This window comes from Macaca nemestrina, unplaced genomic scaffold (genome assembly GCF_043159975.1).
Source record: "Macaca nemestrina isolate mMacNem1 unplaced genomic scaffold, mMacNem.hap1 Scaffold_71, whole genome shotgun sequence".
Lineage (NCBI taxonomy): Eukaryota > Metazoa > Chordata > Mammalia > Primates > Cercopithecidae > Macaca > Macaca nemestrina.
This window is the reverse complement of record NW_027257862.1, coordinates 18,292-44,606: the sequence shown is the minus strand read 5'-3', so window position 1 is coordinate 44,606 and position 26,315 is coordinate 18,292. Positions and strand designations below refer to the sequence as shown.

Genomic DNA, 26,315 nt, shown 5'->3' with positions numbered 1-26,315 from the left:
AAAAGGGGCCACCAGGAAGACAGAAGTCCTATCTTTAAAAAAAGATTTTTTTTTTTTTTTTTAAAAAGAGGCACTGAGGCTCTGACCCATCTGAGCACAGAGTACATGCTCGGCAGCCTCTGTCAGAGCAGAGCAAGTACACACATGCTCTCCATGCCCTGTGCTCCCAGCACCCGTGCTCCCCGCACCCATGCTTCACACGCCCGTGCTCCCCACACCCGTTCTCCCCGCACTGTGCTCCCTGCGCCCATGCTCCCTACACCTATCTGTGCTCCCCATGCCTATGCTCCCTGCAGCCGTGCTCCCCGCACTGTGCTCCCTGCGCCCATGTCTGCTCCTCGAGCTCTCTTCCACTGGTTTCCTCTGTACATCCCTCTTGATAGTCACTGTCACCTCGAATCACCTGGCTAAATGGAGGTAAAGAAAAAGTCTAGAGTAGCACATTGGAGGACAGAGTGGAAGTGGCTATTTACCAAGCAGGGCTATGAGATGAGCGCATCTGATCCCCATTAATCCTGACGGTCAGTTGATTAGCCCTGTTCAACAGCTGGGGACACTGAGGTGTGGAAGGACGGGCTTGCTTACCCCAGACGATGCTGACAGTGTGGGCCCAGCCCAGTCCCACAGCCACCAGGAGGAGGCTCCTCACTGGGCAGGCGCGGAGGTGCAGCCCAGAGAACGCTTGGGACCCCGGCACAGACTCCTCAGGAAGGAAACAGAAAGGTCCACAGAGAGTCAAGCAGCACAGAAGAAGGTCACCCACAAGTTAAAAATAGATGTTTGTGCTTTACCGTCCCAGAGTGCTAAAAATCCAACCCACTCACACGCACAGCCTGACGTGAGCCTGGCCTCCTGCAGCACTGGGCTAAGCGAGAGACGTACCTGCCTCTCTCCCGACAATAGCAGACTTGGCAGCTATTCTTCAATGTACTTGACACGCTTCCGTGAGGGATTAAGCGACACTCTGTCGACACTGGCTAAGTTTAGTCCTGACACAGCCAACCATCTAGATCTGCAGTGAACAAACAACTTACTTTGGATGATTCTGCCACTAACAAAGACCCTGAATCTCCCACCAAAACTTAGTGACACGACTTACCTTTCTGTTTTCATTTCAGGTACACTGGCCCACATGATCTAATTTACCTGCTGATAATGCCTTGGAAAGACCACCAGGGGGCCCCACACCATTCTCAGCTTTAGAGGGATGTGAATTTCCCTTTGATGAGAAAGGTGATGGGGAAATAAAACAAGGATCCAAAACAGATGCCTGTGTGTTTCCTGGGAGTGATAAAGTCAGGAACTGCCTCTGTGTGTCAGGCGAGGGAGTAACAGAGACAATGGCACCAACTCCTGAGACAGAGGACCTGATGCATGGTGCAGCCACCGCCTGTGGCCAAGGAAATTCCAGGGAATGTAGACCCCAGTTGTATGGTACAGCCACCATGTGCGACCACAGAAATTCCAGGAATGCAGACCCTCAGTCACATGGTACAGCCACTATCTGCAGCCACAGAAATTCCAGAGAACGCAGACCCTCAGACACATGGTACAGCCACTATCTATGGCCATGGAAATTCCAAGGAATGCAGACCCTCAGTCACATGGTACAGCCACCATATATGGCCACGGAAATTCCGAGGAATGCATACCCCAGTCGCATGGTGCAGCCACAGCCTGCAGCCACAGAAATTCTGGAGAACGCAGACCCCAGTCGCATGGTACAGCCACTACCTATGGCCATGGAAATTCCAGAGAACAGAGACCCTCATTCCCATGGTACAGCCACCACCTATGGCCACGGAAATTCAGGGGAACGCAGACCCTCAGTCACATGGTACAGCTACCACCTGTGGTCACAGAAATCCTGGGGAACACAGACTCCAGTCGCATGGTGCAGCTACCACCTGTGGTCACAGAAATCCTGGGGAACACAGACTCCAGTCGCATGGTGCAGCCACCACCTGCAGTCACGGAAATTCCAGGGAATGCAGACCCCAGTCACATGGTACAGCCACCATCTATGGCCACGGAAATTCCAGGGAACATAGACACCAGTCGCATGGTGCGGCCACCACCTGTGGCCATGGAAATTCTGGGGAATGCAGGCCCCAGTCTCTAAAGTATGAACTTCACTGCAGTGAATGTGGAAGAGTTTCTCTCTGTGCAGAGCTCAGTATCCAGAAGGGGAGATGGCCCCAGGAATGCCTTCCTCCTCTTCAGAGCTCAGGGCCTAGGGCTGACACCCTTGGGAGGGGTCCTTGTTCAGCAATTGTGCCTGTGGAGGGTCCCCCAACACTCACCGTGCACCTCCTAGGAGCAGAGGCTACAACAGGGAGCCAGAGACCAAGCTCTGCTCAGACAACAGTGAGCTGATGGCCTTCCACTCTAAGTTCAACAGGGACCCAGGGACCAAGCTCTGCTCAGACAACAGTGAGTTGATGGCCTTCCACTCTAAGTTCAACAGGGACCCAGGGACCAAGCTCTGCTCAGACAATAGTGAGCAGATGGCCTTCCACTCTAAGTTCAACAGGGACCCAGGGACAAAGTTCTGCTGAGACAACAGTGAACTGATGGCCTTCCACTCTAAGTTCCAACTGCATGGAATGTGTATTCCATGAATGCTTGTTAAATGAATGATTCATATAAGGTCATCTGTGCTGACCTTTGCTGGTCTGCTGACTGTGAGCTTCAGAGCATAGGCCTCATTCCTGGAGCAGCCAGCTCTTCCCAGAGCGACGGCCGCTGCAGGGCAAAGCCCAGAGCTTGTCCTGCAGCAACACACTCAGGACCCTGCGCTGGGCACGCTGGGGGCCTCTCCAGCAGAAGATCCCCAGCCCTGACCTTGCAATACCAGTGAACCCCAGGGGAGTCCCAAGTGCTCAAAATCATGTAAATGTCCATTGTGATTTAACATATCAATTTTAGAAGAAAGGGCATATTGCCACCTCCCTCCTCAAACTAGGGACTATAAATCGATCCATCACCCTAACTGAGACTCTGCCTTAAATTCTGCTAAAACTACCATCCAAACACTCAAATTTACATTAGCGTTAAGGGAAAAAAAAAAAAACTAAAACAAACACCTGTAAGAAACGGTCAAGTAACCTGTGATACATCAACCCAAAGATTAAACATGAAAACAATGAAGTAGCAAGATATTAAAAGAATATAAACTCTATGTACATCATGGCCCAAGGTTCTAAAATTACACAGAGACAAAGACTGGAATGGAAGGGGGATATGTTTACAGATACATTTTTTATTTTTTAATTTTTAATATTACTTCTCTAATGTATGATTTGACTAACCAGATAATTCAGCAAAAAATAAAAAAAATAATTATGCCTATAGATAAATATGTAAAGAATCCTTTTCTTTGATGCCAATGGAATTAGTTTGGGTCTGACCCACAGTCTTCAATCTTTTAATTAAGACACAAAAATCATCTTTCAAGCTGTTAGGAAAAAAAGAAGAAAAAGATTGAAAACCAGGAGCCCAGAAGAAAAGGACTCGCTATGTATCACAGCGTCTCTCCACGCCTCTCCACCCCGGACAGTGCTCCCTCTTTCCCCATTTTCATACCTACTGCACAAAACACTTAGTAAAGAACTATCTCAATTCTTGAGTCACACAGCACAAAGGGCCAGTGTCGCTGCCAAACATACCCTGCAGCCCCAAAACGAAGAGGCAACTGGTTCCTTCCTTCCTCAGTGAAGGAAGAATGAGAGGCTGCTGGTTGTCATTTTAAATCTCACACCTCAATGTCTTAGCACTTTCCTGCTTTGTTGGTTTCCAGGGCTTATTAAAATTAACCACCACCCCCCCCCCCCCGCGGATATTGAAGAAAGAAAGCAGGACGGTTGTGCAGGCTTCCAAGAGGCAGAGCCCTGCTTCCGCGGCCACCTCTGTCTTTCTACCCACAGCAGCCGGGTTTACCAATTAGTCTCCCTTAAAGAGCAGTTTATGCTCATCGTGAACAAATGGATGCAATTGCTTCTTTTGAGATGCAGCAAGTTTTGGGCCCTCAGCAAAAAGAAGAAAGAAAGAAAGAAAGAAAGAAAGAAAGAAAGAAAGAAAGAAAGAAAGAAAGAAAGAAAGAAAGAAAGAAAGAAAGAAAGAAAGAAAGAAAGAAAGAAAGAAAGAAAGAAAGAAAGAAAGAAAGAAAGAAAGAAAGAAAGAAAGAAAGAAAGAAAGAAAGAAAGAAAGAAAGAAAGAGAAAGAAAGAGAAAGAAAGAAAGAAAGAAAGAAAGAAAAAAGAAAAGAAAAGAAAAGAAAGAAAGAAAGAAAGAAAGAAAGAAAGAAAGAAAGAAAGAAAGAAAGAAAGAAAGAAAGAAAGAAAGAAAAAGAAAGAAAGAAAGAAAGAAAAAACAGGGCACTGGCACAACAGTCATAACCTCTGCTTTGCACACACAGAAGGAAAGTTAAAGCCCTGGAGGCGGAGGCATTCGGAAAGGGAAGGTGGAAGTAGGAAGGACGCCCACGGGATAGAGTGGTCAGAAACAGACCACCTCACCAAAGGGCGCCTTAGACGTTCCAGAGGACAAAATGCCCCTCTTTCCAGGCTAAACACCCATTTGCCAAACTCAGCCAGTGACGGCAAGCAGGAGTTTGCTTTTTTTTTAAGGCGTCTGAGTAACGATGACAAGAGCAAGAAATGAGCTTAATAATGGGACTGACAGGGCCCTGGGCTGGTGACTCTGCTGATGTGCACAGCATCAAAACCCAGGTTCCTCAGTGCGCTCCCTCTGCAGTTCAGGACAGCACTACAACTCACCCCATCAATCACTGCTTAAAAAATCAGTTCTAAAAAAAGACGACCCATTTGAAAGCAGCCGGAGGAGGAAGACAGAGAGTGTCTCACAGAATCCAACCGCTTGTAGCCTCGGAACCATAACAAGAATATGAAACTAGCGGGTCCAGTGTGAGGCAGAACAGAGACGCCGTCACGGCTCTCAGGAGGCTGAGCAGGAAGCGCATGGCTCAGGCCCTGCAACGCCCTAAGGGCGCCTGGAGCAGCCCACAGGCCTGTGTCCTTCGTGTGGGTTCACCTTCCTAGTTTCCTGGGTAAATTCAATGTACAGCATTTATTCGCCAAGAAAAGAACATTCAAATCAAACTACTGTCATAACTCTGAAGGGCTCTTAACACTCCAGTCCACACGTTCAAAAGCCCACAAATATCAGTGCTGCCACTGTGTAGGTAACAATGTTTTGGATGCATCATGCACGTAACCAGTAACGATGTTTTCATGTTTTCCGTAGCCATCTCATTCAGGATACTAAAATGATCTGTGACGACTTGATACTTAGTTATCTGTGATTTTCAGATAGATTTAACAAGGCTACCTGGCCAAGAAGGCCTCACCCTCCTGAACCTGGGCACCGGTGCCCCTACGTGCACCCGGGGCCTGGGGAGCGCAGTCTCCACCACCTCTCGCTCTTCAATGTTAAATGTCCTCCCGGAGCGCCTGCGTCGTGGGCCCAGGCTCGGCCCCTCCTGGAGAGCCCTTTCCACATTACAGGACAGGGGAAGCCCAGAGCCCGCGCTGCGGCGCCGCTGACGTCCTGGAGTCCCCGCTTCCTGGTCCTTCCCGTCCGCGGAGGCTGGCGGGGAGGGCCTGGGACCCATTTTAGTTTTCGGTTTTGTCACGAGCCGGAAGGCGACAGCACATGCGAGCGCAGGAAACCCTTTTTTAAAATCTTCCAACGGAAACGCGAGGGGCTGCCGGACTGCCTCGGAGACGCTAGGCGGGAACCCAGAGCACCCCTGCCGTTTCCCGCATTGCAGCAGCCGGGACCCCGCCCACGCCGCGGGGGGCCCGAGGCGACAGGAGGCCCGCCGGGATCCGGCCGTTTCTTCCTCGACAAGCTGGGGGGTGGCGTGGGGCGGAGTTGGGGGGCGGGGGCAACTTAAGAAGTGATCGCGCTGTACCCAGGATTCGGAGGGGAAGCCCGGCCCCATCCTACAGCTCAGAGGCAGAACGACCCCGGAAGGTGCTCCAGGCGACCCCCTCTACCAGGCTCAATTTAAAACATAAACCGGAGAGGGTGGAAAGCTCACTATTTTCCGAATGGCGGTTCCTATCGCCATGTTCCTTCCTCCTCCGCCCCACCCGGCAAGGACCCCGGGGCTGCCTTGCCGGCTCCCGCCGCCCCGCAGGTACCCCTGCCGCTCCCGGGCACGGGCTTCTCCCCAGTTCTTCCCATCGCTTCCCCGCTCTTCTCCCCAGTTCTTCCCATCGCTTCCCCACCTTTCCCCGGGTCCTCCCATCGCTTCCCCCTCTTCTGCCCGGTTCCCCCATCCCCTTTGCCCTGTTCTCCCCTTCTCCCTCTTCTCCCCTTCTCCGTCCGTCCCTCCCTCGCCGCCCGGAGGGGGGCGCGCACCTTGAGCATGTCCCCCGCTGGTCAGCACGCCGATGGCCTTGCCGGCCCCGGAGAGGTGCTCCAGGAACTTCCGCAAGGAGCCCTTGGGGGCCCGGGAGTCGTCCGCGTCCAAGGCGAGGAGGCCGAGGGCAGCCGCTAGTCCGGGTGCGCAGCAGGCAATGGATACCCTGCCGGCGCGCGCCCGACTCGGAAAAGCTGCCCCGCCCGCGCCCCCGCCCGGCCCTAGCGTCAAAGGGTCTTGACGGGCGGGGCCCAAGCGCACAGGAGGGGCTGCGGGGGTGGGGCGCGGCTAGGGGCAGGGGCAGGGAAAGGGGCAGGGAAAGGGGCAGAGAAAGGGGCAGGGGCTGGCCGGGGCCGGGTGTGGGCAGGAGGACCTACGCAGGGGTCGTCGTAGGTGGCTGCCGCGCTAGCGGTGGGTGAGGTCGCGGAGGCGGGGGTAGCACCACAAGTGGGCGGAGTCCCTGGGGGTGGGGCCGCGTTGCCGGTGCGCTAGCCTCGCGGGTGGGTTGGAGGACTCTGGTTGGGGCCTTTAGAGATGCCCGGAGCGCCACAGGTGGGGGCAGGGGCAGCGACCGGGGAAGGGGAGACCGCAAGGGGGCGGGGTCACATCGTTCGCTGGGCGGGCCAAGGCAGGGCGGAATAGAACGCCGGGAGCATCTCCCGGGGCGGGGGGGGGGGGGGGGCAAGGGAGACCGTGAGTGGGCGCGAACGCCGGGGCCGGTGGAAACCCCGCACTTGCGGGGAGCGCCGATGGCGGGGCGGGGTGGAATTGGGGCGCGGAGACCCCACCTGGACGCGGAGGCTCGCGGCAGGCCCGGTAGATCCGGCTGTTGTCAGCGCCGAGCCCGGCCGCGCGCACAGCTTCTTGTTGGCGGCAGGATTCCTCCTGGGGCTGCGCTAGGGGCCTCTGCGCGCGGCTTCCTCGATCCCCGCCCCCACGTTTTCTCTGCAGCCTGAGGTCGGGAAGGACGCACGGAGAGTGGATCCTCCAGGTGGTGGGAAAAGCTGAGCGCGGCGAGCTTAGCTATGACGAAGCTGCGATTTCCCGGGTCCACGGGGTCTGTGGCGCTCCCGGGCCCCCAGCTCGTCCCGTGGGGAGAAGAATCCTTGGGGTGGGGGAGAGTATCGGGGCGCTACACTCAGAGACGCATGGGCGCGCGAAAGTCAGAGTGGGATAGGAGGAGGCGCAACGGGACTGACCTGGCGGGGAGGCGGGACGACCCTTCCTCCCTACGGACAGGCGCGCTGCTGTACGCTGTGCCGACCTCGGCTGACTTCACCGGCCAACTCCACGTGCTGAAATACGCACATCCAAAGGGCTGTGCCAGTTGCCCATCCACAGCTTAACAGCCTGGTGCCAGTTACCTGTGATGGGACAGGGAGCAGCCCCTACAAAAGCACGGGCTTATGGGATCCCGGTTCCTTCAGTGCTCACCCCACGAAGAAGGGCTCCCAAACGGCCCCACTCGAGGGCTTTCCGGAGGATGGTCCTGCGCAGTGGGTGTTTGTTGAACAGATAGGAAACAACAAAAGAGACTAAGAAGAGGTTTGTTCTATGAACCCGGGAAAGTGAAGCAATCGCAAAGGAGAGTCTCACCAAAGGGCAATCCTGGGGAAAAGATGGAGAGGCATGGATTTTTCTTGGATGTGTGCCTCATCCTGGGGCTCATCCCGCTGAGCATCAAATATTCATTGCAAAAGAGGAAAAAAATATATATGCTGCAGACAATGCTGGATGGTCTAATCTCTCCCTTGGCCAGAATTAACGGCGAAATTCCTAACCCCTCGTGGTCCTCAGAATCACCTGTCCTATGCACACCCCCATTAAACCACTGAAGTCCAGTTTCTGGGAGCTCAGCCAGGAAATGTGTATTTTTAAACAAACCACCTAGGTTATCCTGATGAATGCAAAGTCAGAGAGCGCTGCTCTCATGCAGTGAACCTGAGCATTATTCTATTAATTAAAAGGGAGAGGCGAATCCTGGCTGTCTTAATTAAGGTGACAGTTGAGTGGCCTTTGCCTTCTGGCGGGCAGAAGAGCAGACCGAGGCTCTAAGCACCTGCACCCACAGTTGGGCTCAGGATCTGTGCTGGAGAATAGAAGGGCTAATTTAATTATTCATGCCTTTTTAGAGCATGTTACATGTGGAGAAGGTGGGCCACACTGAATTTTATTTTAGCCAAATACCCGTTATCTCCTTATACAATTGATATTTTTCTATTGAACATTAGGGGATTGGTCATTTGTCATCAAATTGTCTGTAATACAGAAAATGATAGATACAACCTAACAGTTCAAACATGATGAGTTAAATAAATGATGGTAAAAATATGCGCTGCAATAATATTTAGTTGCTGTTACCGCTACAAAGATATGTGTCTACTGACATGGAAATATGTTCAGGACATACAAATAAGTGAAAAGGCAGGCCTAGACGCAGTGCGAGCCTGTGTGTGAGTGCGTGCGTGTGTGTGTGTGTGTGTCTGAGTCTGCATACATCTGTAAATGTTTCTGAGCATTTTATTTCCTTTCTTTTGCTTAGTATAGGCAATGCCATTTTTCTCTGCGATGAACAGGTATTGTTTAGGGAATAGAAATAGCTAATGAAAAACAATAAAATTTAGAGTGTCAAGACCCCCAAGGTTACGGATTATGTTCAAAAGTTTGTCTGTGTATAAGGGCTGGGGTCAGGGTGGTCACTGACGGTCCTCACACATCTGTTCTTATGAGTTGGGCCCATTGCTCAGTCAGTCAGGGAATTAACATATATTAATATATACCTGTAGCAAAGATGGAAAAGAATAGCTATGGCTTTTTTTTTTTTTTTTTGGAAGTCATGTATTTCAATGTTGCTACAACTAGAGTTTTTTGTTTGTTTGTTTGTTTTAACTTTGGCCTTAGCAATGAATCTTCTAATTTAAGAGGAAGATATTACATGCCGTGCTGACCGTACAGCTTCCACCCAGTAGGACCTGAGGTGTGTGCTTGTTCTTTATTGTCCCTTGACAGATTACTCCAAAGGCCCACACCAGCACACACTTATACCCCAGGAATGATTACTCCTTGGGCCAGGAGTTCAGGCAGGCTTCACTGGGCCCTCTGCCCCAGGGGCTCTCCAGGGCTGCAGCAGGTGTCTGCCTAGGGCTGCTGTGTCTTCTGAAGGCTCAGGCTCATCAGGGGAGGAGCTGCTTCCATGCTCACTTCTGTGTTGCTGGCAGGATTCTGTTGCTTGCAGGCTGTTGGACTGAAGGCCCCAGTCTCTCTGTGGCATCAGCTTCAGGTTGCCCTCTGCCCTGGGCGGGTGACTGGCTTTGCCAGAACTAGCACCTACCAAGAGCCAGGGGGAGAGTTCCAGTGGACAGAACCTCAGCTCCTCCCAATCCAATCTCAGGAGAGACCGCCATCTCTTTTGCCTGGTTCTATTCATCAGAAGTGAGCCGCTGAGTCCAGCCCTCTTCTAGGGTCTGGCTGTGAACACTAGAGACAGCGGCCAAGGGGAGCCACTTGGGAGGGTGGTGCTGCCTGGGACCTGCCTAGGACAAGGTGAAGGAGAACATGCATAGGGACAGCTGCCCTTCCCACTTCCCCTCAGTGGTGAGCGCAGGAGTTGCCGATGTGCCCTAAAGGAGTTCTGGCATCCCAGGAGGGAAGCAGCTACCAGCCATGAGGACACCATGACCCAGTGCCCCAGCATGTGGGGCTGCACATCCCAGGGCTACCTGAGCTGCAGCCTCTTCCCCTTCTCTGCTGTCTCGGCCTGTGCATGGAGTGGGCATCTCAAATCTGCAGGGGCCAAACTGAGCTCAGGCCTCTGCACCCCCCACACAACCCCCCATCGCTCAATCTTCCTTACCTCAGCTCCTGGTGACTCCATCCTCCCAGGGGCTCAGGCTGAAGCCTTGCAGTGCTCTTCCACCCTGGCATCTAAGTCCCTCAGGAAAGTCCCCATTGGCTCTTCATTGCATCTGGAGCCACTAGGGCCAGGCCACGACCTTTGACCTGGACCGGAACAGGCTCCCTCCTCATCCCCTGCTCTGCCCCAACCTCCACCCCACCTCCATGTCTCGGGTGTCCTCAGCTTCAAAGTCAGGGTGCACCTATCAGGATGTAATTCAGGCATCTTCTCTGCTGACTCGGAGTCACAGACCCCACACAAGCCACACTGGCCTGTCCTCTGGTCCCTTCAGATCCTGGTGCTGCCCAGAGGCCCATGCAGGCACCCGACAACCTCAGGCCTAGCCTGCTCTTTCCTCAACCCAGGCCCTCCTCTCCCTACCGACTCTGCCCACTTTCCACAGGTCTGTCCTGCAAGGTCTCCTGCACGGTGAGGCCTCCCCAGATCACCCTCTTAGAAATTTTGGGCTCCATGCACACTCCTGTTCCCTCCCTGCTGCTCTTAAAACATCCTCGTCAGTGTCACATATGGGGCATTTCACCTATCTGCTGGGCTTCTCGAAAGGTCCCCTGGCTGAACTGTGAATGCCGTGGATTCAGAGATCTTTCACTATTCCCTGCTGCAGTCCCAGGGCAACAGCAGAGCCCAGGACAGAGTGAACCTGTCATGGGTGCTGCTGAATGAATGAATGAAGGAGGGAGTGAGTGAGTGAGTGAAGGAGTAAATGAGTGAGTAAATGAGTGAATGGGTGAGTGAGTGAGTCAGTCAGTGAATGAGTGAGTGAGTGGATGAGGGAAGGAGAAATGAGTGAGTGAGTGGGTAAATGACTGAATGAGTGACCGTGAGTGAGTGAATGAATTGCCAAGGGAGTCAATGAGTGAATGAGTGAGTGAGTGAATGGGTGAGTGAATAAGTGAGTAAGTGAATGAATGAGCGTCTTAGTGAATGAGTGAGTGAATAAGCAAGTGAATAAGTGAGTGAATGAGTGAGTGACCGAGGGAATAAATGAGTGATGAGTGAGTGAGTGAGTGAATGAATGAGTGAGTGAGTGAATGAATGAGTGACTTAGTGAATGGGTGAGTGGGTGAATGAGTGAGTGAACAGATGAGTGGGTGAGTGAGTGAATGGGTGAGGGAAAGAGTGAGTGAATGAGTCAGTGAGCGAACAAGTGAATGAGGGAGTGAAGAATTGAGTGAGTGAATGAACAAGTGAGTGAGTGAATGAGTCAATAAATGAGTGAGTGTGTGAGTAAAGGATGAGTGAATGAGTGAGTGAAGAGGTGAATGAGTGAGTGAATGAGTGAATGATTTGAGTGAGTGAATGATTGAGTGAATGAATGAGGAAATGAGTGAGTGAGTGAATAAGTGAGTGAATGAGTGAGTGAATGAGTGAGTGAATGAGTGAATGGGTGAGTGAGTGAAAGGGTGAGTTAGGGAATGACTGAGTGAGTGAATGAGGGAATGAATGAGTGAATGAATGGGTGAGTGAATGAGTGAGTGAGTGAGTGAATGGGTCAGTGAATGAGTGAGTGAATGAGTAAATGAATGAGCAAGTGAGTAAAAGGGTGAGTGAATGAGTGAGTGAGCGAGTGAAGGAGTGAATGAGTGAATGAATGAGTGAGTGAATGAGTGAGTGGGTCGCTCAGAGGAGATGAGGACCGGAGTTGCCCTCTGACTGCTACAGTAGACAGGAGCTGAAGGAGTCTGAAGGGTGGGATGTGCTCACGCGGTACATACACCCTGCTCCACACATCCCCAGAGAAACCTAGTCTCACCAGAGGGGTCGCTTGAGAATTATTAGTAACAACCTTTTTCCCAATATTTCATATATGCAGGATGATTTCTTACTTTCCTTGAAAATGCCAATCGTTTTTTGGACTTGGAATTCTCCACTGCTGGTCCACGCCACTGTATTCTCCCATAGGGGTATCCCCCGAGTTGGAGAAAGAGTCATTCCCAGGAATGGATAAAAGCCAGAAGGGCATCATCAGGTGGGGCACCTTCTCCTATCATCCTCCCCTTCCTGTCTGGGTTACCCTGAGTGACTTGGTTTGGAGGTCTACAAAATGCGGACATATCAAATTTAGATAAAAGCCTAAGCAGTTTAAGAGGTTGCAGTACTAGCAGGAAGGTCTTTGGCTCCCGGCACCCTCCTCCTGTCCAGTCTCTGCTGGACCCAGGACTCTGACTCCACCTTCGGCCTTGGGGGTTTCCTCCCTTCCTTCCCAGCCACTGAGCCGGCTTGGGCTAATCTGCAACCGCAGAGGCGCAGCCCTCCTCCTTTCCTCCTGCCTCTTCCTCTCTTCTCACTTTCCTTCTGCTTCTTTCAGGACTTTGGAAAGTCCAAGAATAAGCAAAACTGTAGACCAGAAAACGCTGCCTTGAGCCCTTTCCCCTCCCAGCAGCTTCCCTTCAGACTCCTTGATCTTGAAAACTTATTTTGCTTCGTATCTAGATGCTAAACTTTATATAGAAAGCAGGTGGGGTTGGTTTCTTGGCCGGGTACAGGGACTCACACCTATAACCCCAGCGCTTTAGAGGCCAAGGGGGAACGATTGCTTGAGGTCACATGTTTGAGACTAGCCTGGGCAACACAGGGAGACCTCGTCTCTACAAAAATTCAAAAAAAAAATTGCCTGGAGCGATGGCACATCTGTAGTCCCAGGTACTTGGGAGGTCGAGGCAGGAGGATCACTTGAACTCAGGAGTTTGAGATAACAGTGAGCTATGATTATATCACTGCACTCCAGCTTGAGTAAGAGAGTGAGACACTATCTCCTAAAAAAATAAAAATAAAAAGTGCTGGAGTCCAAGCCCACAGCCAATTGCGACATGTAGATCTTTTATTTTTATAATCCGCCTCTCTTGTCTAAGTGCCAAATGACACTTTCATTGTGTGCAACTACTTCCACTTTTGACTGGCTTCTCTTTCCTTATGTATTAAGAATCAGGTTGCATAGAGTTCTGAGAAAATAAAATAATAAATCAGCTGCGTGCCATGGCTCATGTCTATAATCTCAGCACTTTAGGAGGCTGACACAAGGATTGCTTGAGACCAGGAGTTTGAGACCCGCTTTGGCCACATAACGAGATCCTGTCTCTACAAAAAATAAAAATAAAACGTTAGCAGGACATGGTGGCACACCTGTAGTCCCAGCTACTCAGGTGGCGGAGGCCTGAGGATTGGCTCGAGCCTGGGAGGTTGAGACTGCAGTGAGCCGTGATCATACTACTACACTTTGGCCTGAGTGACACAGTGAGACTCTATTTCTAAATAAATAAATAGTATAATATAATATAATATAATATAATATAATATAATATAATATAATATAGTATAGTTTAAAAACAGATGGAAGCTTCCCAAGACTTTGATGCAGAAACAGGTTGCCCTGAACCAATTAAAATTAATGTCCAAAAACCGGAAAGAAATGAAAAAAGAAGTTGGATTATTTCTGTAAAGTATGAGGCCACTACAAGTTTTACTTTCTCTAGGACATTTTCTCAGTGGTGTCAACTGAAGTCCACTTCACAGAATGACTTCATCTCCTGAGCACATTGGAGAACGATGATTAAAGAGACTTCCTGGCACTCCCGATATTTTTAGTGTCACATGGAAGCAGCAAGAGTCATATGTGTGAAATAGGTGGTATTAAAAGCGGAAGACATTGGTTTGTTCTTTCATGAACATCATCGGAACATTTCTCTAACGACTAGCGTTATGTCAGAAAATGGGGAGAGAGAGATGGTTGTTTATTGGCAAATAAGTTACATAAATTTCCCAGTTAGAAAAACAATCATGATTTTAGCCTTGTCAGATGAAGTCAGATATGCCCTATGCTTCAGTTATGGAATGCTACCTCTGAATATTGATTGACAAGTATCTTCCACAGACCTGTGATCTGTCGCTGTGTATAAGCTTGAATTCATAACTACCAGTCCTTGAAGCTCCCTTGCTTCCTGCACTGAACTGAAGTGGCTCCCAACTGAGGCATTCAAGGGAAAACTCACTGAAATATTTGAAACCACCGCCATGAACAAGAATGCTCTTCCTGTATGCTAGGATGTACATCCAGAGGGTTATCTCGTTAGTTGTATATGCCAGCATCCCGCAGGATCTTTTACCTTTTTTGGGTGTGAACTTCGAGATTCTGATGTAAGCTGCAGACCTCTTCCTCTTCCAGGCGGGTTGGAGGAGAAGGCTGTACTGGAGGGGAAGGCTGGGCTGGAGGAAAAGAGTGGGCAGGAGGGAAGGGTGGGCTGGAGGGAAAGGGTGGGCTGGAGGAAAATGGTGGGCAGGAGGGGAGAGAGGGAACCTGTGGTCTTCCTCAGGTTGCAAGAGAAAGAGAGCAGATGGGGAAGGATCAGTTACGTCTTCATCTCACATGCGGTAAATCAGTCCTCTACATAAGCCTTTATATAAGGTAAGGTGAACATAGACCAGCTTCCTGTGGAGATGTAGCTATCTGCAGCTATCTGCTTAGGAACAAAAGGAAATGCAGTTTCTTGCATGATTCAGCTTCCAACTTAATGATTTTTTCCCGTTTTGGCTGTGAGTTGGGGTCCCGAGGCTTTATTTTTCCCTGTGCACTATATTGTATGTGAAAATTGTTGTTTGGGACCTAAAGTTGTTTACTTACTCCACCTGCATCCGTTAGCTCCATTTCCATTTGGAGTGGCTTCTGGAAGGCTGGAATTGAAATCCACCAGTGCCCATTTCAAGGTGTTCCCAACATTGCCTGGGAACGAGGAGCCCGGATACGCTTCCCTGTGGATGCAGGTCAGTCATCATAACGCACAGAGATAGCGTTGACCTCAGCCTGGAGCCATTGTCCTGAAAGGGGATTCTTCTCAGCTCGGGCCCGAGACTGATCCCTGAGAAGCGGCTGCTCCATCCCTGAACGCTTCCTGCTTATGTCTCCTTACTTCCTAGTGATCACGGCATTCAGGCTCAGAATGCCGCAGGCCTATCCCACTGGAAGCTGCCAAGGTGCCTCCTGCCACTCAGGACGCCCGGCACAGCAGCAGGATCAAGGGACCAGCAGGGAAGAGGCTGCAGTGATTTGGGGGAACAGCCCAAAAATCACCTGGAGCCTGGTGGCAGGTGGTCCCACCTCCTCCCCAATATTAGGTCCCAGAGAAAATGACAATATGAGCAGCTCATGTCACCATTATTAGCAGAGTCTTTTTATTCTTTCCTTAATTTTTTGCCATTAAATGGAGCTCTATAGGCCCATTTTCTTTTTTCTTTTTTTTTTTTTTTAGACAGAGTCTTGTTCTGTTGCGCAGGCTGGAGTGCAGTGAAGCGATATTGGCTCACTACAAGCTCGGCCTCCCGGGTTCACGCCATTCTCCTGCCTCAGCCTCCCGAGTAGCTGGGACTACAGGGCCCCATCACCATGCATGGCTAATTTTTTGTATTTTTAGTAGAGATGGTGTTTCACTGTGTTAGCCAGGATGGTCTCGATCTCCTGACCTCGTGATCCACCTGCCTCAGCCTCCCAAAGTGCTGGGATTACAGGCATGAGCCACCCCGCCAGGCCTATAGGCCCATTTTCTGCTTTTAATGCCACCAGTACATGAAATTCCAGAGCTGCTTCTGTGAAACATACTTTCATTTTCATTATTTTATTATTCATTACATTAATTCTAGTATTTTATTCTCTTTGTTTTTTTAAGAAGAACTTCAGCGAGAGAGGGGCTATCCCTGCTGCCTTGTGGCTGCAGAAGGAGAGAGAAGGAGCCTCTCCTAAAAAGGGTTTCATGAAAGCCCTGAGGCGAGATACTCACTTCAGAGGGTTCAGGACAAGGACACTCACTTTGTTCTGTGCGGTGTGGAGACACGGGTGAGCGTTCCTCAGTGACACCAACTGGTTCCCTCTTGTCCTCAGCTGCCAGTGCCCTGGGACATGTCATTTGGACAAAACCATTTTCCATGTCCTGCCATCCATTCCACGGAGGCAGGAGAAAAGGGTCTGGAGGCAGGAACATAAGGCCGATTCACCTTGACTTCCGAGAACGAAATCAAATGGAAACTCTTGCGGTATGACAAGAAATATCCTCTCCATTTACACAGGGCTTACACCGAGTACATGACTTTGTAATTTTACTTCATCCTCTTCATTTACGTAGGGTACACACCAAGTAACCAATGGAAACCTCGAGAGGGGATTTAAGCCCTAGAAACTTCAGTAACGGGCCCCCTGTGCTCAGGCGCTCTCACCCTGTGGAGCGTGCTTTCATTTTCCGTAAATGTCTGCTTTGCTGCTTCATTCTTTCCTTGCTCCATTTTTGCTTTGCGTCCAATTCTTGGTTCAAGGCACCAACAACCTGGACACTTTCAACCAGTAACATTATCTTAATATCTTGTTTTAAAACTGAATTCTGTTTTTCATCTGTTCACCTAGTTTTTAGAAAATAACAATGAAATACCAATTGGAGCTTACCACAGCTTAATAGGAGGGTCACTATGAGCTATACAACAGGTTTGATGTTTAAAAGTTTGCAACATTTTTTATTGCTCTTTCATTTACAAACTACAGTAAACATTTAGTTTTTTATGTTTAATTATGAAATATATGACACCTAAGAGTCTATAAAATTTGGCTGGGCATGGTGGCTCATGTCTGTAAGCCCAGCACTTTCGGAGGCTGAGGCAGGTGGATCATTTGAAGTCAGGTGTTCAAGACCAGCCTGGCCAATGTGGTGAAACCCGTCTCTACTAAAAAAATACAAAAAGTTAGCTGAGCATCATGGCAGGCACCTGTGATCCCAGCTACTCGGGAGGCTGAGGTGGGAGAGTTGTTTGAACCCAGGAGATAGAAGTTGCAGCAAGCCGAGATCGTGCCATTAAACTCTAGCCTGGGCTACATGAGCAAAACTCCGCCTCAAAAGCAAACAAACAAACAAAACTGAATGCATAATCTGATAGATTAATAATTGCGCTGATGTCATCATGCATCAGCATCGAGTGTCTTGAAAGGCTACAATACGCCCTTCTTTGATCACCTGGGTCTCCCTTCTTCACCCAGACATAGGACTAATGTGTTAATGTTTGTCTTGCTTTTCATAAGTTATATCATTTCTCTGTATATTATTCAGCCATGTCATATGTTATAGTTTGTGAACTGTATATGGAATAGCAGTGTATTTTTCAGTAATTTCCTTTGTTCACTGTAATTTTTCATTGCTGATGCTTCTAACGGCAGTTCATTTTCACAGCTGTATCATATTCCACAATGTGACTATGCCAGCTTTTTTCCTTGATGGAGATGTATTTGGGTGGCTTTCAAGTGTTTTCTATGTCTACAATCACTGCCTAAATATTCTTGCCCCGTATGTGTCTCTTGGAGAAGGCAGTGCAAAGGCATTTCTGGGGCAGACATGCCTGAGAAGGCAAGTGTGAGGCCACAGAGGGGCGTGTCTAGCTTTTTATGAAATACAGTCTCTTAACGGGAGCAACAGCAGTGGATACTTTGCCAGCAGTTGATCTTTTCCACATTTTGGATTTTTGTGGCTCTGCTCAATTTGTTTCTTGAATTATTGGATGTATCCACAGTACTTTGTTTACTTATGTTTTGTAACTTTTTGCACGGGGACTTATCTTTCTTGGAATTTTAAGTGGGGAGATATTTTGAGGACAGGGTTGCATTGTTTCAGCAAAGATGTTCACTCACATGGGGTAGAGGTGAAGTTAGCAGCCGCCTGGTGCCACGTCGATTTGACCCATGCTCTCGAGGTCTTCCAGCATGAACTCCTGGAGGACTGTTTCTCATCGGTTCTCAGGGTCAGTGGTTTTCCCTCCACCCAGCACCAATGCAGGGACAGCTGCTCTCCTTGCTGCTCCTGCTCTGAGGTGGGCTTTTATTTTAAGTCTAAGATGTCAGATTTCTGACCTCATTTTGGAGAGACATCCGGTTTTGTTTCTGATGCCCCATCCTCTGTGCAACTGTCTAAACAGAAAAATAAATTCCACTTTGGTTCCCGCCAATTCCTTATCGACTGCTGTGGATTCCATCCTTCAATGCCAGCCCAGTAATGCACTTACAAAGATGCATTTTGGTAGGTTTTACCCAACATCTCAGTTGTTTTCGTTGGGAAAGCTATTTAGTGTCCCTTATGTTGAAAGTTGGAAGCGCCTGGCAGCACTATAGGTGAGAGAGCTGCTCTTCCCCCTTTTCATCATCTTCACGCTGGGTCCAGGCCTTCTTCACTCTGTGATTAAGATGCCACAATGGGCCGGGCATGGTGGCTCATGCCTGTAATCTTAGCACTTTAGGAGGCCAAGGTGGGTGAATCACCCGAGGCCAGGGGTTCAAGACCAACCTTGCCAACATGGTGAAACTCCGTCTCTACTAAGAGTACCAAAAATTAGCCCGGCATGGTGGTGGGTGCCTGTAATCCCAGCTACTCTGGAAGCTGAGGCAGGAGAATCGCTTGAACCCAGGAAGTGGAGGTTGCAGTGAGCTGAGATCACGCCATTGCACTTCAGCCTGGGCAACAGAGTGAGACTCCATCTCAAAATAAATAAATAAACAAAAAAATAAATAGCTGCTATGGCCTCTGAGCTGCTTGCTCTGCCTCTGGCATCCATTCTCATGCCCCACATTAGCAGAGATGCACTCACACCCAGTGGGAAGGCAGGGCGACTGAAGGACTGTTATTATTAACAAGAAAGATAAAATAATTCTGAGGATAATGTATAATTCTGTTTCCTAGAAATATAAAAATGCTCCGATAAATTATTAGAATTAACAAAATTCAGTTTAGCACTCATGTTCCAAATGATCACCAACTTTAATATGCCAACAGTAGCAAGACTAAATAATAAGAGGGAGTGAGGGGGTTCACTCACAAGGGCCAGGCCTCTGCAGAGAGGGCAAGAAGGTCGACTCACTCTGCAGCTTCCTGGCCCATCATCGTTTTCCATGGTGAGAGGCTTATGGGGCCTGGCCCTCCCTCTCCTGCCTGGGGCCTCCAGCTTATTCTCAGGGCTGGGCAAGGAATAAGCCCCATTTAGCTCATTTCCTCACTTGACCTTCTTCTGGACTGAAATGCATTTGCTTTCCGAGTGCTCATCAGGGAGCCGCACATAGAAGCCCTTGTTTTCTCCCCACTGCTGACTGATTCTGGGTTCGAAAATGCCCCCATTCCCCTGACTCCTTGGACACTGCATCTTTGGCTTTCACTCCAAGATTTTGATCTCAGTTAAGGATTCAGAAACTCTCTTTTTAAACTTTATTCTCAGATTGGTTTTCTAAAAGTCAGGCCAAAAAAAAAAAAAAAAAAAAAAAAGACACGTAAAGTGGGTGAGTCAAGTGTGAGTGTAAAGTTCCGAGGATGAAGCCGAGCATACACGAACCTCTGTGAGGGCGGCGTCTGTGCTCAGGAGTCATGTTCATCCCAGAGCTTCCCAGGACACAGACCTAAACAAAAGAAAAAAAAGGAGGATAACAGAAGTAAATGCTAAGATTCTCCATAAAATCCCATTTTTTTGGTGAATGGGGTTTTCCCTTAATTTCTAGGCATTTGGCATCATGGAAATAGAACAGCAGCATCTTATACCTGCATGGCCGAGCTTTTTCAGGTGGGCAGAATAAACCAGGACAGTATACAGATCAGAGGGCAGGTTGGCAGGTGTGGATGACCACAGAGGATGTGGGATGATCCTAAGGGGCCTTTCTACCATGATGTGTATGGGATGCAGGGAGGGGACAGAGAAGCAGGCAGGGAGACAGGGGGCGGGGGAGAGTGGGAGAGAGAGAGAGAGAGAGAAAGGGGGAGATAGAGAGGGAGAAAGGGAGAGAGGGAGAGACAGAGAGAGGGAGAGAGAGAGAAAGGCATGGATAGAGGGATGGAGGGAAGGACATAGAGAGGGAGAAAGAGAGAGGGAGAGAGAGAGGGAGAGAGGACCAATTCACCACTTTTGTCCAAAAAACCAGGCCAAAGGTCTGGAGCCCGAGCGTACCTTCTCTAAAGGGTTTTGGAGCATATTGTTTTTAATTCCCTTATTCCTGCAGCTCTTCTAGAATATGACCATCTTCTGACTGTTCTATTCTTTTCTTTCCTTTTTTCTTTTATTAAATACACTCCTACAATTTGAGCTTGTTTTCCTATCTCATAAGCTATATCCTGGCAACATTCCAGGAATGAGTCTAATTTTATTGTTTTATTTATTTATTTAAACATTTTGCTTTTTCTTTAAGAAAGATTCTAGAAGTGGAATTTCTGGCCCATGGATGCAATTGTGAGGACATTTGTGAAGCTCTTGTCCAATGCCAGTCCAGAAGGCTGGTCCCGAGAAGGCTCCTTGAGAAAGAGGGGGTCTGCTGCACAGCTCCCGGTAGGCACCTGTGCCATTGATCTGGGTTGGCAGGATCCATGCTCCACAGGTGGCCTCACAGCCTGGGACCTGGGTGTCCTAGAACAGCCCTGTGGTCCTACTTTGCCCCTCCTGCCACTGTTCCTTCTTCCCTGATGTCATTCTGCTTCTAGGAGGACTTCCTTTTGGTTCCTGTGACCTGGCCTTCTGTTTGATTCGTTACTGAGCAGTCTTAGTTCATTCAGGCTGCTAAGACAAAGTGCCATAGACTGGGAGGTTTATTTTATTTATTATTTATTTATTTATTTATTTATTTATTTTGAAACGGAGCCTTGCTCTGTTGCCCAGGCAGGAGAGCAGTGCTGTGATCTCAGTTCACTGCAAGTTCCAACTTCCGAGTTCCAGTGATTTTCCTGCCTCAGCCTCCCGAGTAGCTGGGACTACAGGTGCCCACAATAATACCTGGCATTTTCTATCTTTTTTTGTATTTTTAGTAGACATTTGGTTTCGTCATGTTGGCCAGGGTGGTCTCGATCTCTTGACCTCTTGATCCACTTGGCTTAGCCTTCCAAAGTGCTGTGATTACAGGCGTCAGCCACCGCACCTGGCCTAGACTGAGTGATTTATGAAAAACGGATACTGATTTCTCACAGTCTGGAGGCTGCAAGTCCAAGGTCAATGGAATGGCAGACTTAGCTTCTATCGAGGGCTGCTTTCTGCTTCATCGAAGGAACCATCTCACAACACCCTCCCAAGGTTAAGGAGCAGGCCAGCTTACCGGGGTCTCTTTCACAAATCTCATTCTGGCTCCCAGAAGCCAGGGGGGCAGGCCGGGGGTGGCGGCTGGGAGCCAAGGGGGGCGGGCCGGGGGTGGCGGCTGGGAGCCCGATCGCGGGGGGTGCCTGCACCCCCGGCGATGGGGCTCCCAGGAGCCAGGGGGGCGGGCCGGGGGTGGCGGCTGGGAGCCCGATCGCGGGGGGGGGCCTGCACCCCCGGCGATGGGGCTCCCAGGAGCCAGGGGGGCGGGCCGGGGGGGGTGCCTGCACCCCCGGCGATGGGGCTCCCGGGAGCCAGGGGGGCGGGCCGGGGGTGGCGGCTGGGAGCCCGATCGCGGGGGGTGCCTGCACCCCCGGCGATGGGGCTCCCAGGAGCTAGGGGGGCGGGCCGGGGGTGGCGGCTGGGAGCCAGGGGGGCGGGCCGGGGGTGGCGGCTGGGAGCCCGATCGCGGGGGGTGCCTGCACCCTCGGCGATGGGGCTCCCAGAAGCCAGGGGGGGCGGGCCGGGGGTGGCGGCCGAGAGCCCGATCGCGGGGGGTGCCTGCACCCCCGGCGATGGGGCTCCCATAAGCCAGGGGGGCGGGCCGGGGGTGGCGGCCGGGAGCCCGATCGCGGGGGGTGCCTGCACCCCCGGCGATGGGGCTCCCAGAAGCCAGGGGGGCGGGCCGGGGGTGGCGGCCGGGAGCCCGATCGCGGGGGGTGCCTGCACCCCCGGCGATGGGGCTCCCATAAGCCAGGGGGGCGGGCCGGGGGTGGCGGCCGGGAGCCCGATCGCGGGGGGTGCCTGCACCCCCGGCGATGGGGCTCCCAGAAGCCAGGGGGGCGGGCCGGGGGTGGCGGCCGGGAGCCCGATCGGGGGGGCGTGCCTGCACCCCCGGCGATGGGGCTCCCAGAAGCCAGGGGGGCGGGCCGGGGGTGGCGGCTGGGAGTCCGATCGCGGGGGGTGCCTGCACCCCCGGCGATGGGGCTCCCAGAAGCCAGGGGGGCGGGCCGGGGGTGGCGGCTGGGAGCCCGATCGCGGGGGGTGCCTGCACCCCCGGCGGTGGGGCTCCCAGAAGCCAGGGGGGCATGCCGGGTGTGGCGGCTGGGAGCCCGATCGTGGGGGGTGCCTTCACCCCCGGCGGTGGGGCTCCCAGAAGCCAGGAGGGCGGGCCGGTGCTGGCGGCTGAGAGCCCGATCGCGGGGGGGGCCTGCACCCCCGGCGGTGGGGCTCCCAGAAGCCAGGGGGGCGGGCCGGGGGTGGCGGCTGGGAGCCCGATCACGGGGGGTGCCTGCACCCCCGGCGGTGGGGCTCCCAGAAGCCAGGGGGGCGGGCCGGGGGTGGCGGCTGGGGGCCCGATCGCGGGGGGTGCCTGCACCCCCGGCGGTGGGGCTCCCAGAAGCCAGGGGGGCGGGGCGGGGGTGGCGGCTGCGAGCCCGATCGCGGGGGTTGCCTGCACCCCTGGCGGTGGGGCTCCCAGAAGCCAGGGGGGCGGGCCGGGGGTGGCGGCTGGGAGCCCGATCGGGAGGCGTGCCTGACCCCCCGGCGATGGGGCTCCCAGAAGCCTGGGGGGCGGTTCCGGGGTGGCGGCTGGGAGCCCGATCGCGGGGAGTGCCTGACCCCCCCGCGATGGGTCTCCCAGAAGCCAGGGGGGCCGTCCGGGGGTGGCTCCTCGCAACCTGATCTGGATATTTGGAAGAGTATCACAAGGGGTTGTCCAGTGTCTTTGATCGGGCTCCCAGCCGCCACCCCCGGCCTGCCCCCCTGGCTTCTGGGAGCCAGAATGAGATTTGTAAAAGAGACCCCGGTAAGCTGGCCTGCTCCTTAACCTTGGGAGGGTGTTGTGAGATGGTTCCTTCGATGAAGCAGAAAGCAGCCCTCGATAGAAGCTAAGTCTGCCATTCCATTGACCTTGGACTTGCAGCCTCCAGACTGTGAGAAATCAGTATCCGTTTTTCATAAATCACTCAGTCTAGGCCAGGTGCGGTGGCTGACGCCTGTAATCACAGCACTTTGGAAGGCTAAGCCAAGTGGATCAAGAGGTCAAGAGATCGAGACCACCCTGGCCAACATGACGAAACCAAATGTCTACTAAAAATACAAAAAAAGATAGAAAATGCCAGGTATTATTGTGGGCACCTGTAGTCCCAGCTACTCGGGAGGCTGAGGCAGGAAAATCACTGGAACTCGGAAGTTGGAACTTGCAGTGAACTGAGATCACAGCACTGCTCTCCTGCCTGGGCAACAGAGCAAGGCTCCGTTTCAAAATAAATAAATAAATAAATAAATAAATAAATAATAAATAAAATAAACCTCCCAGTCTATGGCACTTTGTCTTAGCAGCCTGAATGAACTAAGACTGCTCAGTAACGAATCAAACAGAAGGCCAGGTCACAGGAACCAAAAGGAAGTCCTCCTAGAAGCAGAATGACATCAGGGAAGAAGGAACAGTGGCAGGAGGGGCAAAGTAGGACCACAGGGCTGTTCTAGGACACCCAGGTCCCAGGCTGTGAGGCCACCTGTGGAGCATGGATCCTGCCAACCCAGATCAATGGCACAGGTGCCTACCGGGAGCTGTGCAGCAGACCCCCTCTTTCTCAAGGAGCCTTCTCGGGACCAGCCTTCTGGACTGGCATTGGACAAGAGCTTCACAAATGTCCTCACAATTGCATCCATGGGCCAGAAATTCCACTTCTAGAATCTTTCTTAAAGAAAAAGCAAAATGTTTAAATAAATAAATAAAACAATAAAATTAGACTCATTCCTGGAATGTTGCCAGGATATAGCTTATGAGATAGGAAAACAAGCTCAAATTGTAGGAGTGTATTTAATAAAAGAAAAAAGGAAAGAAAAGAATAGAACAGTCAGAAGATGGTCATATTCTAGAAGAGCTGCAGGAATAAGGGAATTAAAAACAATATGCTCCAAAACCCTTTAGAGAAGGTACGCTCGGGCTCCAGACCTTTGGCCTGGTTTTTTGGACAAAAGTGGTGAATTGGTCCTCTCTCCCTCTCTCTCTCCCTCTCTCTTTCTCCCTCTCTATGTCCTTCCCTCCATCCCTCTATCCATGCCTTTCTCTCTCTCTCCCTCTCTCTGTCTCTCCCTCTCTCCCTTTCTCCCTCTCTATCTCCCCCTTTCTCTCTCTCTCTCTCTCTCCCACTCTCCCCCGCCCCCTGTCTCCCTGCCTGCTTCTCTGTCCCCTCCCTGCATCCCATACACATCATGGTAGAAAGGCCCCTTAGGATCATCCCACATCCTCTGTGGTCATCCACACCTGCCAACCTGCCCTCTGATCTGTATACTGTCCTGGTTTATTCTGCCCACCTGAAAAAGCTCGGCCATGCAGGTATAAGATGCTGCTGTTCTATTTCCATGATGCCAAATGCCTAGAAATTAAGGGAAAACCCCATTCACCAAAAAAATGGGATTTTATGGAGAATCTTAGCATTTACTTCTGTTATCCTCCTTTTTTTTTCTTTTGTTTAGGTCTGTGTCCTGGGAAGCTCTGGGATGAACATGACTCCTGAGCACAGACGCCGCCCTCACAGAGGTTCGTGTATGCTCGGCTTCATCCTCGGAACTTTACACTCACACTTGACTCACCCACTTTACGTGTCTTTTTTTTTTTTTTTTTTTTTTTTTGGCCTGACTTTTAGAAAACCAATCTGAGAATAAAGTTTAAAAAGAGAGTTTCTGAATCCTTAACTGAGATCAAAATCTTGGAGTGAAAGCCAAAGATGCAGTGTCCAAGGAGTCAGGGGAATGGGGGCATTTTCGAACCCAGAATCAGTCAGCAGTGGGGAGAAAACAAGGGCTTCTATGTGCGGCTCCCTGATGAGCACTCGGAAAGCAAATGCATTTCAGTCCAGAAGAAGGTCAAGTGAGGAAATGAGCTAAATGGGGCTTATTCCTTGCCCAGCCCTGAGAATAAGCTGGAGGCCCCAGGCAGGAGAGGGAGGGCCAGGCCCCATAAGCCTCTCACCATGGAAAACGATGATGGGCCAGGAAGCTGCAGAGTGAGTCGACCTTCTTGCCCTCTCTGCAGAGGCCTGGCCCTTGTGAGTGAACCCCCTCACTCCCTCTTATTATTTAGTCTTGCTACTGTTGGCATATTAAAGTTGGTGATCATTTGGAACATGAGTGCTAAACTGAATTTTGTTAATTCTAATAATTTATCGGAGCATTTTTATATTTCTAGGAAACAGAATTATACATTATCCTCAGAATTATTTTATCTTTCTTGTTAATAATAACAGTCCTTCAGTCGCCCTGCCTTCCCACTGGGTGAGTGCATCTCTGCTAATGTGGGGCATGAGAATGGATGCCAGAGGCAGAGCAAGCAGCTCAGAGGCCATAGCAGCTATTTATTTTTTTGTTTATTTATTTATTTTGAGATGGAGTCTCACTCTGTTGCCCAGGCTGAAGTGCAATGGCGTGATCTCAGCTCACTGCAACCTCCACTTCCTGGGTTCAAGCGATTCTCCTGCCTCAGCTTCCAGAGTAGCTGGGATTACAGGCACCCACCACCATGCCGGGCTAATTTTTGGTACTCTTAGTAGAGACGGAGTTTCACCATGTTGGCAAGGTTGGTCTTGAACCCCTGGCCTCGGGTGATTCACCCACCTTGGCCTCCTAAAGTGCTAAGATTACAGGCATGAGCCACCATGCCCGGCCCATTGTGGCATCTTAATCACAGAGTGAAGAAGGCCTGGACCCAGCGTGAAGATGATGAAAAGGGGGAAGAGCAGCTCTCTCACCTATAGTGCTGCCAGGCGCTTCCAACTTTCAACATAAGGGACACTAAATAGCTTTCCCAACGAAAACAACTGAGATGTTGGGTAAAACCTACCAAAATGCATCTTTGTAAGTGCATTACTGGGCTGGCATTGAAGGATGGAATCCACAGCAGTCGATAAGGAATTGGCGGGAACCAAAGTGGAATTTATTTTTCTGTTTA

The 26,315-nt window shown here is 51.0% G+C and overlaps 1 long non-coding RNA gene across 2 annotated transcripts in view; it reads right to left on the bottom strand.

Annotated features, from left to right (window-relative positions):
- Positions 1–6,935, bottom strand: part of LOC139361617 (uncharacterized) — a 176,996-nt gene extending 170,061 nt beyond the window's left edge. The window contains exon 1 of one of the 2 annotated variants that reach the window (XR_011619186.1): positions 6,387–6,935. This is a non-coding gene — a long non-coding RNA (uncharacterized lncRNA). The remainder of the gene's footprint in view (positions 1–6,386) is intronic. The other variant, XR_011619188.1, reaches the window with a different exon arrangement.
- Positions 6,936–26,315: the final 19,380 nt, after the last annotated feature.